Source organism: Puntigrus tetrazona, chromosome 16 (genome assembly GCF_018831695.1).
Source record: "Puntigrus tetrazona isolate hp1 chromosome 16, ASM1883169v1, whole genome shotgun sequence".
Lineage (NCBI taxonomy): Eukaryota > Metazoa > Chordata > Actinopteri > Cypriniformes > Cyprinidae > Puntigrus > Puntigrus tetrazona.
Genome location: NC_056714.1, coordinates 22,945,949 through 22,962,142, shown reverse-complemented (window position 1 = coordinate 22,962,142; position 16,194 = coordinate 22,945,949). Strand labels below are relative to the sequence as shown.

At 35.7% G+C, this 16,194-nt stretch overlaps 1 pseudogene; it reads right to left on the bottom strand.

Moving 5' to 3' along the window:
• Positions 1–1,172: 1,172 nt before the first annotated feature.
• LOC122361137 lies at positions 1,173–11,319 on the bottom strand (annotated as a pseudogene).
• Between the last annotated feature and the right edge of the window lie 4,875 nt (positions 11,320–16,194).

Below are 16,194 nucleotides of genomic sequence, written 5' to 3'. Positions count from 1 at the left end.
CCTTATGTTCAGTGAGAGATTTAACAGCCTGAAAAGAGTTTTATGATCTGCCTTTCTAGCAGAACTTTCAAAGGCCTAAAGACTGTTCAGATAGGACCAGTATTTCATGCTGACTCCAAAAAAACAGGAATGCGAATGTCTGCATTTCAATGAATCTCGGCCAGGCTAACTTTGGGTTTCCGTACCTGACATTCAAAGAAAATCAAAGAAGGTTATGCTGGAAGACCAACACAGTCAAAACTTCGATTAAATAAAAATCCATTTTATTGATAAGAATACTCATTATAAGATGGTGCTAATTAGAAGAATGACCTTGTGACCCAAAGAGTTACATCTTAGAAGAGCAAAAATTAAAGTTTTTGTCAGTAAAAGACTCATTTAAAATATTTTGCCCCAAACTAGAGACTATATAATAAATGCATGGATGCAATCAGCACCTGCATATAAACCACTCATCTACACCTCATGTATTGAGATACTATATAATAGGAATGAGAGTTGCTGTTTTATTGGAAATTGATTGATTCACGATTGAAGGTTCACGATGCATTGAAAATCTTTGTCTATAAACTCATGATAACAGAAAAGTCAACAGTGCAGTAATAAAGGGGATGTTTTGTTGTCTTTATCATTTGGTTTCTGACCTGCATTCACTTCTAGTTATTTACACTACAGGAGCACAAAAGTGGGCGGGGCTAAACAGACAGCAATTTGGAAGCAGCATAGACTGTATGAGATGCTTAAGAAACCCAAAAAGCAAACTATGCTCCCTTTCAACTGATTCTCTTTAGAAACAATTCTCCTGTCATCTCAGGCTATCTGTGATTAGAAGCGTATTTAAAACAGGAATATAATTTTATTTCATCCATATAGATTACAATCCTCCCTGAAAAAGATTTTTTTTATATTGAATTGCTCTAGGTGCTGTGGGAAAAGGCCAAACAAGCCACCTGCAGGATCCTCACATGCGATAACCTATTAGCCGGGGCAACGTCTTTATGTTTACAGATATGATGTAATGACGCAGTGCCATGCTCAAATTTCCTGCAAAACCCTACCCGTAACCATTGTGAATTGGGCTAAAGTAATGCGATCACTGGCTAATTATGTACTTTGAATGCAGCTTTAACACTTGTACATTTCTTATAGTGTAGATTAAGCACAACATTGTATTTTTTATTATTTATTATTTTTATTTTATTTTATTTTTTGCTTTTGAATGCATGCTCCATCACAGCAGTCAAATGCTTTATTATATCATTTCAACTGAAGGAGATTTATTTACATTGCACATTTTAGATTTTTTTTTTTATATTTCCTAGTCAGGGAGACAATAGTGTAACAAAGCAACAATCACATTATGAAGATCAAATATATCCTCCACAAAGGCACAGCGACATCTGACAACAACCAACCAAATAAAAAAGAGCCATAACAGTGAGCCTTTTAGATCATTTAGAGCATTAGACATTCACATGACTTTCACAGTGCCCTCAATCTGGTTTGATTGACCTTACACAGCATTTGAGTAAATGCAATTGCTGTTGTTGATGGTCTCCACTTGATGAGAGCGAGCGATGAAGGTAACAAGCACGTTCTGGAGCATCTCGGCTCTCATCTTGCTGATCTGCAGCACCTCCTCGTGATTCACCTTCTCCTCGCGGCTGTAATCCAGAGAAACCTTGTTGGTGATGAGAGAGAGACCCAGGACCCGCAGTCCGCAATGCTTGGCTACCGTCACCTCAGGAACCGTGCTCATGCCTGAGAGGGCAGCAGGAGGAAAAGAGAAACAGAGAGAGACTCCTAATTAAATGGCAGTCATCTCTGTTGCGGCACAGTAGGTTGATTCATTAATAGAGCAGACCAGGTCTGGGTCTCACTTAATACTTAATGTGGACTATTGAGGTCTTGTTGGGTACACAGGAAGAAGGATTCACACAGGAACTAGGAACTGACCGGTCTAGCCAGGGGAACCCACTTAGTACATACCCCACAGTGCTTCCATTTGGTAATCGGAGCCCAATTATTTAAAACATCATTCAGCTCATCAAAAGACCAGCGGTGAGTATGGTTTATGCCAATCATATGGTCAAGAGAGTTATTCAGATCACTGATTAAACTAATCACACTGATTAAAGTGGGCCACTTTGGCCCTTTGGGTGGGCCTAATCTCCATCAGCTAACATGGCAGGTCCCCTCTGCTATGGCACATCATTATTAACCAGCTATAATTTTCATGAAAGACCGATTAAAGAGAGGCACTATATGCAAAAGAAAACAGCAAGTTCAACCACTCAGATTCCTCAGAGAGATGCACCAATGAGGAACTCTCACTGTTGATTTTTATTACTTACTACTTGTGACCTTGGACCGCAAAAAGTATTTTTTAAAATACTGATTTAAACATTGTTTAATTAGACCCAAACATCATATGAAAGCTGAATAAAAAAGCTTTCCATTGATGTATGGTTTTTTAGGATAAGACAATATTTGGATATTTTAAAAATATGGAATCTGAAAGTGCAAATCGTCTAGAAAGTTGTCCAAATGAAGTTCTTAGAAGTGCGTATTACTATTTAAAAATTATGTTTTGTATATTTAGTATAGTAAATGTAAAAATATTTTCATGGAACATGATCTTTACTAACAGATCTGAAAGATCATTTTGACCCATACAATGTATTGATGGCTATTGATACAAATATACCCGTGCTACTTATAACTGGTTTTGTGGTTCAGGATCACTTTTTACTTTAATAAAATAATTTTGAGTTTAAGTTTCAGTGAATTTCATTACTATTCTATTTCTAATAAAGTACTTTAAGTTATTTATTTCAGTAAATTACCAAGACGCACTGACTTATGTTTAATAAAATGTAACTTTTGGATAATTGGATTAGTTTATCTTGTGTATTGTGATAGTCCATACCAACAGAGTCACTTCCCAAGATGTGCAGCATGCGTGCTTCAGCGATGGTCTCAAAGTTGGGTCCACTAACCATACAGTAGACTCCCTCATGCACAAAATTCAAGTAGCCCAACTCAGCAGTTATGTCCAAAACCAGTTTCCTCAGGTCTTTGCTGTAAGCGTCAGACATGCAAGGAAACCGAATCCCAAATCTGAGGAATAGATGAAAAAACACACCATCCTTGCTATAAAATAACAATTCTGTAATACAATATCCAGTGCCTCCTCTCTCTCTTTTTTTCTCCCTTCTCTGCATACCGTTCATCATTGGGTCCGCACAGTGGGTGCTGCCCAGCAAACCCTGGCAAGTTAATATGGTCCTTAATGACCATGATGTCTCCCACTTTGAAATCCTGACAAAGACCTCCAGAGGCATTTGTTACAACAATGGTCTCTACACCCATCAGTTTGAAGATCCTCACAGGGAACGTGACCTGGAAAAAATTCCACAGAAAATACAAGCTGTTACTGCACGGAACCTCTCTGACCAAACCGTTGAATATATAATTTTCACTTTAAAACTTAATGAGCCATTGCCTCTCAGTTTTAGATATATTTAATGGAATATAATCAAAGATGTAAAACTGGCATATGGCAAGAGCGGTCTTTGAGTATTTTCTGTCCTTTCAGTTAACTTAACTTTATTTCCAGAAAATAAGGTGCCCTTAAACAAATATTTAATTACATATTCATACATATAAATTAATAAGTTATTATATATATATATGTATATATGTGTGTGTATATATGTGTGTGTATAGTTTTTATTGGACTAGAAAGGGGCCTTGTTTCATTTCAGACAACTGTGTGAATATGACAACATCCACAAGCCTAAATGTGCAATAGTATTCCACAGTGCCTCACAGTTTTAGGCGAGTATTAAATAAGCTTTAGTGATTCTAAATGGGATAAATATAGGATTGTAAAGCAGGAGCCATTAAGGGAGTGTCAGTGCGAGCAGGAGAAGAATAATGAACTTGTGGGCTCAGTATAGCACAGCTCAATAGGGATGTCACAGTCTGTCAGCTTGCTCTCCAGCTGACGAACCAGGGTGGACGTGCGGGGCTGCCACAAGCAACAAGGCCATTACAGCTATACACAGAAGGGTCACCGAGGTGGACCAGCATTCTCAGGAAATACACCCCAGTTTGGTACCCTCTAAATCAAAGCTGACTTCTTTGTGGATTGTAAGCTCTCAAGAGATCAGATCGCTTCATTTTTTTGAGTCTTTACTCTCCTAAGAGAATTGGTCTATAGGTGTCGCATTATAGGTCTTTAGATGGTCTGTTGATTACCTGTCACAGGCAGCTTGATTAATGTGCACTATTATGGACTAATGAGAATATGTCTTTAAAAAAATCTCACGTCACTGTATGAATTGGCATATATTTCACTTTTTTATAATATAATCACTAAGAACAATTTGTGCTTGCTCTAGCACTGGATTTACTAAATTAAGCAAATTTAATTTCAGAATAAGACAATAATCTATTATGCCTGATTTCTGCAAGCAATGTTAACTGTGCCAAAAACCATGTATAAGTGAGGCGAAATCTTAATAATCCCACATAGAAAGGAGGCACGTTTGTGCTAAAAAAAATATATTTTAAATATTCACCGCACATGTATCATTTATATAAACTGGACAGGGTTTAGTGAATAATACGCAGGAATATTTTGCGATTGTACATAAACTATGCACATTAAATTTAGAAGTTTTTTTTAACCTATATCATTTCTTAAAGCTTCTGTTAAGGAAATTATAATCAATTACAGTGCAAAAAAACAAACAGTCTAGAAACCAGATTGATTTGAAAATGACACTGTTTCCATTTAGTGATGAGAAGATTTAGGAATATTATATAAGGCAGAAACAACCTGCAGGAATATGTGCTATATAATTTTTAACATAAAAAAATGGTGTATTGATATCTTTCCGCAGTTGAAAAAACTCATTCATGAATATTTTACGCTATAACTTGTAAAGAGGAAGAGCTGATCAGTTCACGTGCCTCCTGAGACGCTGCAAGAGACGTACATGTAAGATGCGATCGTGCCACTAAAATGTATGTCGACCCTATGTTTACACAGAAAAACAATGCAAAAGCAACAGAGTGTAGTGCAAAAATGCATTTTGTATGAACGCCACATTTTTCAGTTTATACAAGCCCTCTAAATGCATCTGAACACTATAAAGCTGCTTTACTCGCTGCAGAGAAACAGAGGTCAGTGAAGGGCTAAACAAGCTTGACTGTCCAATTACCCTCCACAGCACATCTCTTCATAACAAAGAGATCACTTAAACAAGCCTTAATAACTGTTTGTGTTACCAAGGGCAAACGTGAAAGCAAGTTTACATCCTAAACTGTAAATGAAATAAGTAGGGTGCACTTTTAGGGCACAGTAAGTTGGCACAGATTTGCACAGTGACTCAGAGATATGAGTCAGCTAAAGGGAAATGAACAGTGGACTGAAGGTGCATTTACAAACCAGCTGTCACAGTTTGACAAAGGATTTAATAACCATATTGGTCAAGCTACTGCTTATTATATGAGTAGCCCCATCCCAGTCCCCTCCCACATAAAAAAAAAAAAACAAAAAAAACAAAAATCTTGTTTATTTCTATGTCCTAATTTGCATACTTATATTAAGTACTAATTGAGCTGTTTACGACTAATTGATACTTTAGAGGAAGACAACACATGAGTCATAAAATTGAGTCTGCATAGCTTGCATTAGCATTAGTGTTGTTATAGTTAACTAAAAACAAAATTATTGCAATCATTCTCACCAATTGAAATAAAGCTAAAATATAAAATGCTTGAAAAATGAAAGAAATGTTTTAAATGTTTTCTTGGCAACTATAACTACAAATTATGTGTCTACTATAATTGTGTACTACTTACAATAAATAAATCTAAATAAATAAAGCTAAAATATTTATATATAATAAGTGACATCTAGTGGCAAAGAATGAATGTGCATTTTCATTCTGACCAACCTGAAAAGACCAACATGTGTGTGGTTAATTTGGTAATGTTTAATGTTGAAGTAAACTTGAAGCGGCTGGTGGTTTGTTTAAAATAAACTTGTTTCAATGTTCTAGACTGTACTATTTCTTTTGAGAGATAAGTAAATGTATACACGGTGCACTATCAGATATAAAAATTGTTTTCAAAGATGCATAATAAGGGCACTTTAAAATGAAAAAGCACATAACAAAATAACGATAGACTAAACTACAACAATTAAAAGGATGAAAATTAGCTTGTTTTAAATATGAATGAATATGTAAACAATGCTTATTATTAACATCAAGTTAAATTCATAACCTTTCAATACGTTTACTTTTGATTCACATTGTATATTCCTTTGTCAAGCTCTTCCATGCAATTCATGTCTTTTTTTATGAAAAATGTACCTGGCAGACAAATGTGAGCAACGCTCAATGTACGAATATACAAAAAAAAGACCATTTACAACATATTATTATTAATATATTTGCCTCATAATAACCTACTATATTCTTGCATCCAAACGGGGTACTATGCAGATTGGGATGCACTGTCAATGTGTTTTATGTGCCACAGCCATTAAGACATTAAATACAAAATAGTGTTTTGAAAGACTGGGGTTTGCTAATACAGGGGGCTGATGGATTTAATGCCCTAGCACCGCATTAAGAGAGAAAAGCTCTTGGTTGGCTGTAGAGGGCATGGTGGCCATGACAACTGATTGTAATGCATTGTGTCATGTTGTCAGGGCTGCAATTACAGTGACAGTACCACCCCAGGGCAAGAGGTTGTAGATTCCTCTGTAATTCAGTAAAAAGTGGTTCTCTGGCCCCATGTGCAACAGATAAATTATTCCCTGGACCGACTTTGATGGAGAGAAAGCATAAAGCTCACATGGATCATGCTGCTCAGTTGAACTCTGTGATAAATTAAGACGTAAAACTTGTAAATTAACCAAGATTTTCATGATTAGTATCACATGTTAATATGTTAATGCATGCTGTTCCAGTTTTAAAAGAAAAACAAGTGTTTTCTCTCCTGAAAATAAGATTGACTGTCACAACGGACTACAAATGCAAACCGAACTGATTTGATATGAGAACAACAGCAGCAGCGAGCAGTTCGTTTCTTCTCCGCACCTGCATTCTCAGCATACAGCCTCTGTATTCATGCGGTGTGGCTCCTGATTGTGACAGATAAAGTTAATGGCCCATACAGGAGGTAACAGCTCCTTTCTGTTTTTACAAATAGGATCTGTTTACAACAAGTTCGCTTGTCCTTGAGGTGATGCTAAGAGACACCAAGGCCACTGCTTTAAACCCAAGCTACAATATTTTCTAGATGCCAAAAATGGGGTTTGTGAAATAGCTTTTACTACTCACAGAAGCCATTGTGTTTGTAAGTGTTATAAATGGATGCATCTAAGAGGCCTATCGAAATGCAAGATGAAGTTGAATCAGTTAAGTGAAAGGAAAACAAGATGGCTGTGTGGACACTAAACCATTTCTTGGGCTCACCTTACACAATGAGTAGCCCTCGTAGAGATGGAACCTTCCTTGCATAAAGACACAAGACTTGCCTTTGATTTGACCAAACACGAGACACCCTTGATGACCTGGAACTAGTTGTAAAAAAAACAAAAACATAAACACATTTTTAGATTCTATATAAAACATATGATTCATAAACATTTTGGTCAGTTGTCATTTTTTCATGTTTTTGAAAAAAGTCAAGCATTATTAGGTTAAAATTCAATACAACAGCAAAACTTTTTCACAAAAATGTGTAGTTTATCTATGATCCTCTTAATTGTCCTCAGTGTCAGAAGGTGGATCTCTTATTCATAAATTCATTTTTGGAAAGGGGTCCATATGTAGAAGATGCTAAACAAAAACGATAATGTACAGGAGCTGGAGGATTTTTCTGAAAAATAGTGGGCAGTTAAACTGTTCAGTTATGGAACTTAACAGTCTAGAAAATAACACGCAGTATTAAGATTCAAGGGTATGTAAACTTTTGAACAGGGTAATTTATATAAATTCAGTTTTTATTCATAACTAAATTCTCCTTATTATGTTTGCATATTCTGCAAGGGGTATGCAATCTTATGAGCTCAGGTGTCTCTTTAACTGTTTAAAAATCTCCTGCTGTAAAGCATTTATTCATACATTGCATCTACCTAAGGGCTTATTCATCGAATGACCTCTCTGTAATGAGCAAATATAGGGTCAGATGATGCAATTGATGACAGAAGACATCTAATCTTTTTCTATAATATAACGTTAACTGACTAATGACTATTCCCATGTCTCAGAGATCCTGCTGGTTTGGCTGTACTTGGAAGTTCATTGATTTGCATTGGCATGTTCACGTATCATCAGAACAGTTGATATCTGCTGCTTAGGGATGGCTGCTGATGTCATCAAGGACTGATTGTGTATCATTAGTATACGAACAGGTGGAGCAAACCTTTATGAGCCTAAAAAATTATGAGCAAGTGGGAGACTGCAGTTTGTTTGTGGCTTCAGGAACTTACTTTGACATAGGAACAAGCCGGCTGAGCCAAGTGAATTGGAGCTTATGTAAATGTAACCTTGAATTTTGGCTGATGAGATGTGTTTGGCCCTAAAACCTGCAGCGTAATGAGGTTCTGCCGGAATAATAGCTCTGTTTTTCCAGGGCCGATTTCTCTTTTCTTACACGAGCATTGACGAATGACTCCGAGGGAAAAAAAACCTGCTCAGAGACGGGGGCTATTTCACTCACCGTGAAATGTATTTCCTGCAACATTGTAAAAATGAATGAGCAAATGAACGTTTCAGTGCATGCCGCCTCATCATGCAGTTTGCCAAAACGATGACTGCAATAGGAAAAGTTCTGAAAGAAATGTAGTTATGCTCAAAAATTCCTAATTATCTAAATTAGTTTTAATGAAGTGAAGTGCAAATTTTGCACTTATTAAACCTTACTGAGTTTAGTTTGAACGTGCATGTACATATATACTGTTAAACTAAATATATATATTTATATATATAAATATCTGTGTGCACTGAATTTATTTACTTTTCCACGACATTCTAATTTATGTGTGTTAATTTGCTTGTTTGAGACTTTTACATCCATCTATATGGTGTACTGACTCTAAAGTGGGAATATAAAGTAAATTTTGATTCATTTGATTTTGATTTGACACTTGATGATTTATATGGCTGATGCAATAGGCAATGCTCACAATTTGTTATTTAAAAGACGAGCACAGAGCATCCATAGTTCTCATTATTCAAACTGTCAGTCATTCTTCTGTTGAGCTCCATAAACCAGCGCATTTAAATTATGAAGTGGATTAGAGAAAGAATGACAACACAAATGGATTCTAAGACCCGTATTATACTTTCCCTTAATTACAAGTGCTCTTATTCTTCACCCATCATTCAAGTACACACGAACACACACACGCTTCCTAACGGTAGTGCAAATATCATGTGATGCATCTGAATGCTTCTCAAGATTATTCACCTCGCCATATAAATATTTAAACCTGTCCAAGATATCATAGTATGAACTCCTGTGGCAGATATTAGGGCTATTTTTGCTCCAGTCATGATATTTTATTCATAGGCAGTAGTTATTCATTTTGTAGCTCATATTACCAGGAGCTGGGCATAATTTGTTAACCATACAATACAATGAGGGACAGAATGAAAACCTCTGTGCTTTCAGATTCACTCCCTGCATTAGCAACAACTGCCGTGTCTGTCTAGTGTTTTTTTTTTTATAGACTCGGCATGCTGACTGAAATGACCACGCTGTGTAAACTAACAAAAGAACATCCACCAACTTTTTTAGAAAGAAGAATGAATTGGTGTAAACTGTTTCTTCAGTTCAGCTCTGTACCTGTGCTCACTGGGAAATTGGGAATGTCTTCATAGCGGAAGGTCTGTTTATTTGAGACATTGTCTCATGTAGAAGTCCCAGTCCAGAGCCACACACGATAGCTATCTTTGGCCTGTGTCTCGTCCTGCTCATCAGCCATTCTGTAGTCAGTTTGCAGTCATCAAAGGAACAGCAGCTAAGTCAGGGGAAAGAAAGAACGATAGCCAGATTAAAAAAGGTCACGCTGATAACTGCTCAAACTGTGTCTCATAAGATGCTAAGTGGTAAAATATTATACAGTTTCAAAGCATTCAATAATTTTTTAGTTTTTAGAATAAATATATAAATATTCATCTTAATAAAATAAAAAATAATTATACTTAAAAATCATTTAATAATATGCATAAGCACTACTATATATTAGTGCTGTAAGACAATTAAATGCGATGAATCACGTACTAAAAATGTTTTTATTTACATAATATACATGTGTGAACTGTGTATATTTATTATGCGGGACTATTTAAAAAAAGTTACATTTAAAGCCTATAATAAATATATATGATACATATTGAATATGCATCATATATATGGTATGAATATAAATATATGCTGTGTGTGTTTTTATATATACATAATAATTTCAATAAATATGCACAATACACATATATATCATGTTAACTACAACTTGAAAAAGAAGAAAGATGCCAATTGTAGAAATATGTTATGTGATCATATAACAATACACAGAACAGACCTTCCGTTAATAAAATAATAATCAAGCTTATACTATACTCTGACAACTTACTCTGATAACGCCGCTTTTTTATTACGTCTCAAGATTTCTGTCAGTTATGAAAATGCATTCTGTATAAAGCACACAGGAAATTAACTAGTGTGAATGAAAACAAAAAAACACCTATTGATATTCAAAACCAGCCGGTAGCAAAAATCTGAAAGTATAAAGCTAGCATAATGTAGTTAATTCTGAATAGGTAAAAACACAAATTTGCAGCATGCAGTTATCAAGGCTCTATTTAATTTGCATCTCATTTGAAGATAATTCTGCTCAGCTGTTTTTCGCACACCTGATATATTTTTATTGACCTTACTGAATCGATTACATGCATAAAAGATCATACGAAGATCAAGATAATAGATGTGAATCCAAACTACTCTAACCACTGACTCTTTGCCTCAGGAAACAGTAAATATAAATAGGTTTTCAACAATAATGCTATTGATAATAATTGCTTTATACATTGTCTTGCATGTAAATTAAATAAATGACATAAAACTAAAATTTACCATGAGTTTTCCTTGGTGTGCATGGTCTCAGTCACAGGTAGTCACAGGCTGACAGCACCTGCAAAAAGTGTGTACTTGTCTTATCAGAACAGATAAGAGAGAGAAAGAGACACAGGCTGAATAACCTCTCAAGGGACTAGAAGATCTCGTCTCATTGGCTGCATAAATGGTGAGAGCTGGAAATCTCCATATCCTTTCCAAGAAATTATATGACTCTCTCCCCTGAGAAACTTTACCTTTAGACGCTAAAATAAATACAATTTACTCAAAATGCAGACAGTCATGTGCTAGTGTATTGGCTGCAATGCACTATATTTTGTTACAGCCCTACTGGTACTGTTTATAAAATATATATATGTATAAATTAATATACATTTCTTAATAGAAAATATATTTTAAACGGTTTCTGTCTATACAATGAAATTCCCTGGGGTACAAAAATATTTTCTAAATAAATATTATAATAAATAATATATTTATTTTATTGATCCTTGAAAGATGCTAAAAATACATTTCAATATGTGTGTGTGTGTGTGTGTGTGTGTGTAAGACTGTCAGAAGGGACAGAGTGACTTATAATATGGTAAACAGAAAACACTTTTACATGTTTTTGCACTTTGCTGAGCTGTGAGATTCCTGAATACATTATAGCTTCAGGGTCCATTATAATTCTCCAAAGCAGCATGTGTACTGTGTATGTACTGTGGTTTGGAAATGGATTTGCAGACTCTCAAAATCCAAATACATTTGCAGCATTTACAACAATGTCTGAGACATCATTTTTACACTGAAACATTCATAATATAGAAAATAACCCAATCAGATCATTCTATGAGAAACCAAAATCAAGCAAAAACCTAACTTGTTTTTCACAAAATTATTCAATAGTGACTGTATTTACTGCTTTTGTTGAATGGAACAAGCTCAGTATCAAGGTTGTTGTTTTTTTCTTTTTTTTTTGTGCCAGAGGTCCAAGGTAGCTCCTGTCAATGAGTAACATAACCAGATGTTAAATTATGTAACATGTTACATAATGTCCACAGCACGGAAAACATAGACTGACCAACAGGTGTGGAAACGTGATTCCAGTGGTTCAAAGATCATCCAGTTTTTTGTTAAGTACGTATTTCCAACTAAAATTGATGAACATGAAAATGAACATAGCTCACGTTTAACCAAAAGGAAACTGATTCACATATATGCTAACTATTAACCTAACTCTGTTTGCAAGGTCAACTCACTATCAAGTGAATGTTAGCACGGGTAAATATGTACATTGTTGTTTCCATAAAAATATTAAGGAACACAACCGTTTTTAAGCTAGATGTAATGAGAAGAATTGCCATCACAGGAAGAAAAGACATTTTAAAACATATAAAAATACTATTAAACCATATTTCTGCTATCAAAAAAACAGATAATAGCAACGTTTCATTGTACAATTATTTTCTCAGAATTGGGAGATATACATTACAACAATTACAAGTTTATGATTTACATCTGGGATTTAAAAGTTCATAATTGTGGGAAACTAAATTTAATTTATCTGTAATTTTAGTTCACAGTGGGAAAAAAAAGTTAAAGAGGTAAAATTCTAAATTTAAACTCCATCTAAAAGGAAAAAAAGTAATTGTGAGATACCATCGGCCTTTAGGGCAATTGTGAGAAAATATATTTTTAATAATATTTTTAATCTGTGGGCATGAGCTTCCATTAAAAATAGGAAACAGTTGTTTTAAATGTAAATAATATTTCAACATTTTCATCAAATAAATGCCTTGGTGAGCACGAGACAATCTCTCTATTGATTGATATGGTTAGATTTGTCAAGCCAACACAATCTGACTCCCTCCGTGCTGCTATTCAGCTGGTGTTGTGTTTTGATCAGTTTTCATTTGACGAGGCCCTGCGGGGAGGATGGGTGAGACTGACCGTGACTGTTTGTCCAGACATACAGTCTGCCAGCTGTCTCACCAACATGTGCCGGCAGCGCAGCGTGGTCCCTTCAGTTAGCAAACAAGTCTCTAGACTGACCCAACAGTAGAGGGGACTGTCTACATAAACTCAAGGTAAACGAACGATAGCACATGTCGTGTATGTGTGTGTGTGTGTGTGTGTGTGTAAAGGTTGATTTGGTGTTGATCCTAAACATTTCATCTGTCACTTATCACCGCATAGCTGGTTAGCTGACACTGAGCAAGTGGAAAAAAGCTCTATTTATAATAACTAGATATTGCTGATAAGAATGCAATAATGTAAAGTCACTTCAACCCATCTAAAAGCCACACGCGCAAACAAAAATACGAATCTCGAAACACAATTTCACCCAAGACTAACTTTCCTCCATGAGCTGTCAAAGAGAGTGACTCTTCTACCCTGCTGTGAACCGCATTATTTCTATAAGATTTCAATAATGATACTTGCTCTTTAATAACAATATCTGCATCATACACTCTAAAATTAAATCTCTTTTGAGCATCACATAGTATAATGAATCATACTTGATTGAGTTTGGTACAATTTGGTACCGCGATTGACATCCATAGTATTTTTTTAGTTTTCATTGGCTACTGCAACATACTTTAGAATATCTTCTTAACTTCTTTTGTGTTTAACACAACTCATACGGGTTGAGGATGGGCAAAATGACACATTTTCATTATTGGGTGAACTTTAAGATGATACGCTAATATACCTCCACTGTTTTAGAATAATATGACCTAAAACTGATAAACCACCCCAAAATGAAAATGTACATACTACATAAAATGAAATCTACATAACGTATCTGAGCCGGTCTAATTGCATGAAGTTTGTCGACTGCATCAGCGTCAGCACTATGGACTTAAATCAACCTATAATTAATCATCTGACCTTTGTCTTTGTGGAGGGCAAAGGTTAATGATTCATCAAGCCTATATCCGCTGAGCAGCCCTGGCTGATATCAAACCTGAAACCTCTACACAGTCCTTGCCAGTTTTTTACTCAAAAAAGCAATTTGTAACTTAAGATGACTAGACTAATAATGACATCACTTTACTACGCGTCAATAAAATCTTATTTCTCAATCAATATACAAAAACTGTGAAATTCTTCGTCCATTTCTCTTCTCAGAATGCAGTGCTTGTTTAACTGCGCCAATATTGACGTGGTTTTGTAGGGGCATTTTATATCAATAATATTTTCTGCCTTTCACTCACACTGTACTTGGATCTTCTGCCAATGAAGCACATCCTGTAATCAAGGTCAGTCTGTGTGAGCATGCAAAATCAGATACTGCATATCAAGGCCAATAGCTCAGAAAAACCAAATATAAGTAAAAGTCAGATTTCCTTTGTTGTCAATAGATTAATCATCATAGTCTCAAGAGGTTTCTGTTCCAATAAACTCAACAAATCAGACCCAATTACATTTCAATAAAACAAACTGCTGATGCAAACAGGGAAGCGCATATCCAGATCCATAATTCTATGCATCACATCAGCAATTTCTCAGCTGAGAGCTCAGGACTAATCATGTATTAATAATGAACTTACAGCACAGCCATTGCAAAGCTATACATGATTTTAACAACATTTATTCACCCTCATGTTGTTCTAAAGTTCAATGAATGATGTTCTTATGTGGAATGTAAAAGATGTTTGCATAAAAATTAGATTTTTTTATAGTGTCAGAAATTACAGAAATATCCTCATTTTCATCTGCATAAAATTCTATATTATACAATATAATACAGCATTAATAATGTTTTACCTTTACATTTACATTGTAAATTTGATTGAAAATAGCCTGCACTTGTCTCAAATATTGCAATCTACTGTTATGGGTTGGCATCATATTTAAGGCCAAGACAGAAATATTTGATGTCAAGCAATTTTGCAAACTGAAAATGTTTATGAAAGGAGAAGGAATCAGATTGTGAATTTGTCATTTTTTTCTGCCTTTAATGGTTATGCACACATACACAATCACAGACACATGGATACACACACAGAAATACTTGGAACCAGCTCCTTCAAACTTCAATAATGGATACAAATTTATACCATTTCTAGCTTCTAGCCACCCATTTGCTGTGACTCGGGAAAGGTCTTGTGTATTGTCACAGAACAGGTATTACTTTTTCCCCAAAATGCTTAATGTTCCTTAAATGGAATTTTCTTCTGGTAAATCAGCTGAGGAAACGGGGAGATTACTTTTTGACAAGTCATAGGTGAAACACCACTTTCTATTAATCGCAGAAAAAATTCAGTTGCAAATGAATTCAGATATCCATATATATATATATATATATATATATATATATACATATACACACACACACACACACACACACACACACACACACACACACACACACACTATACTGCCAAAGTATTCGCTCAACCTGCCTTGACTCGTATATGAACTTAAGTGACATCCCATTCCTAATCTATAGGGTTCAATGTGACTTGGCCTTTGCAACTATAACAGCTTCAGCTCTTCTGGGAAGGCTGTCCACAAGGTTTAGCAGTGCGTTTATGGGAGTTTTTGACCATTCTTCCAGAAGGGCATTTGTGAGGTCACAATGATGCTGGATGAGATGGTCTGACTCTCAGTTTCTGCTCTAATTTATCCCAAAGTTGTTCTGTCGGGCTGAGGTCAGGACTCTGTGCAGGCCAGTCAAGTTCATCCACACAAGATTCTGTTATCCATGTCTTTATGGATCATTGTGCACTGGTGCACAGTCATGTTGGGAAGAGGAAGGGGCCAGCTCCAAAATTCCTTTCACTGGAACAAAGCCCATCTCCTGAAAAACAACCCCACACTATAATCCCCCCTCCACCAAACTTTACACTTGGCACAATGCAGTGAAACAAGTACAGTTCTCCTGGCAACCGCCAAATCCAGACTCGGCCAACAGATTGCCAGATGGAGAAGGGTGATTCGTCTCTCTAGAGAATGCATCTTCTCACTGCTCTAGAGTCCAGTGGCAGTGTGTTTTACACCACTGCATCGGACACTTTGCATTGCACTTGGTGATGTGTGGTT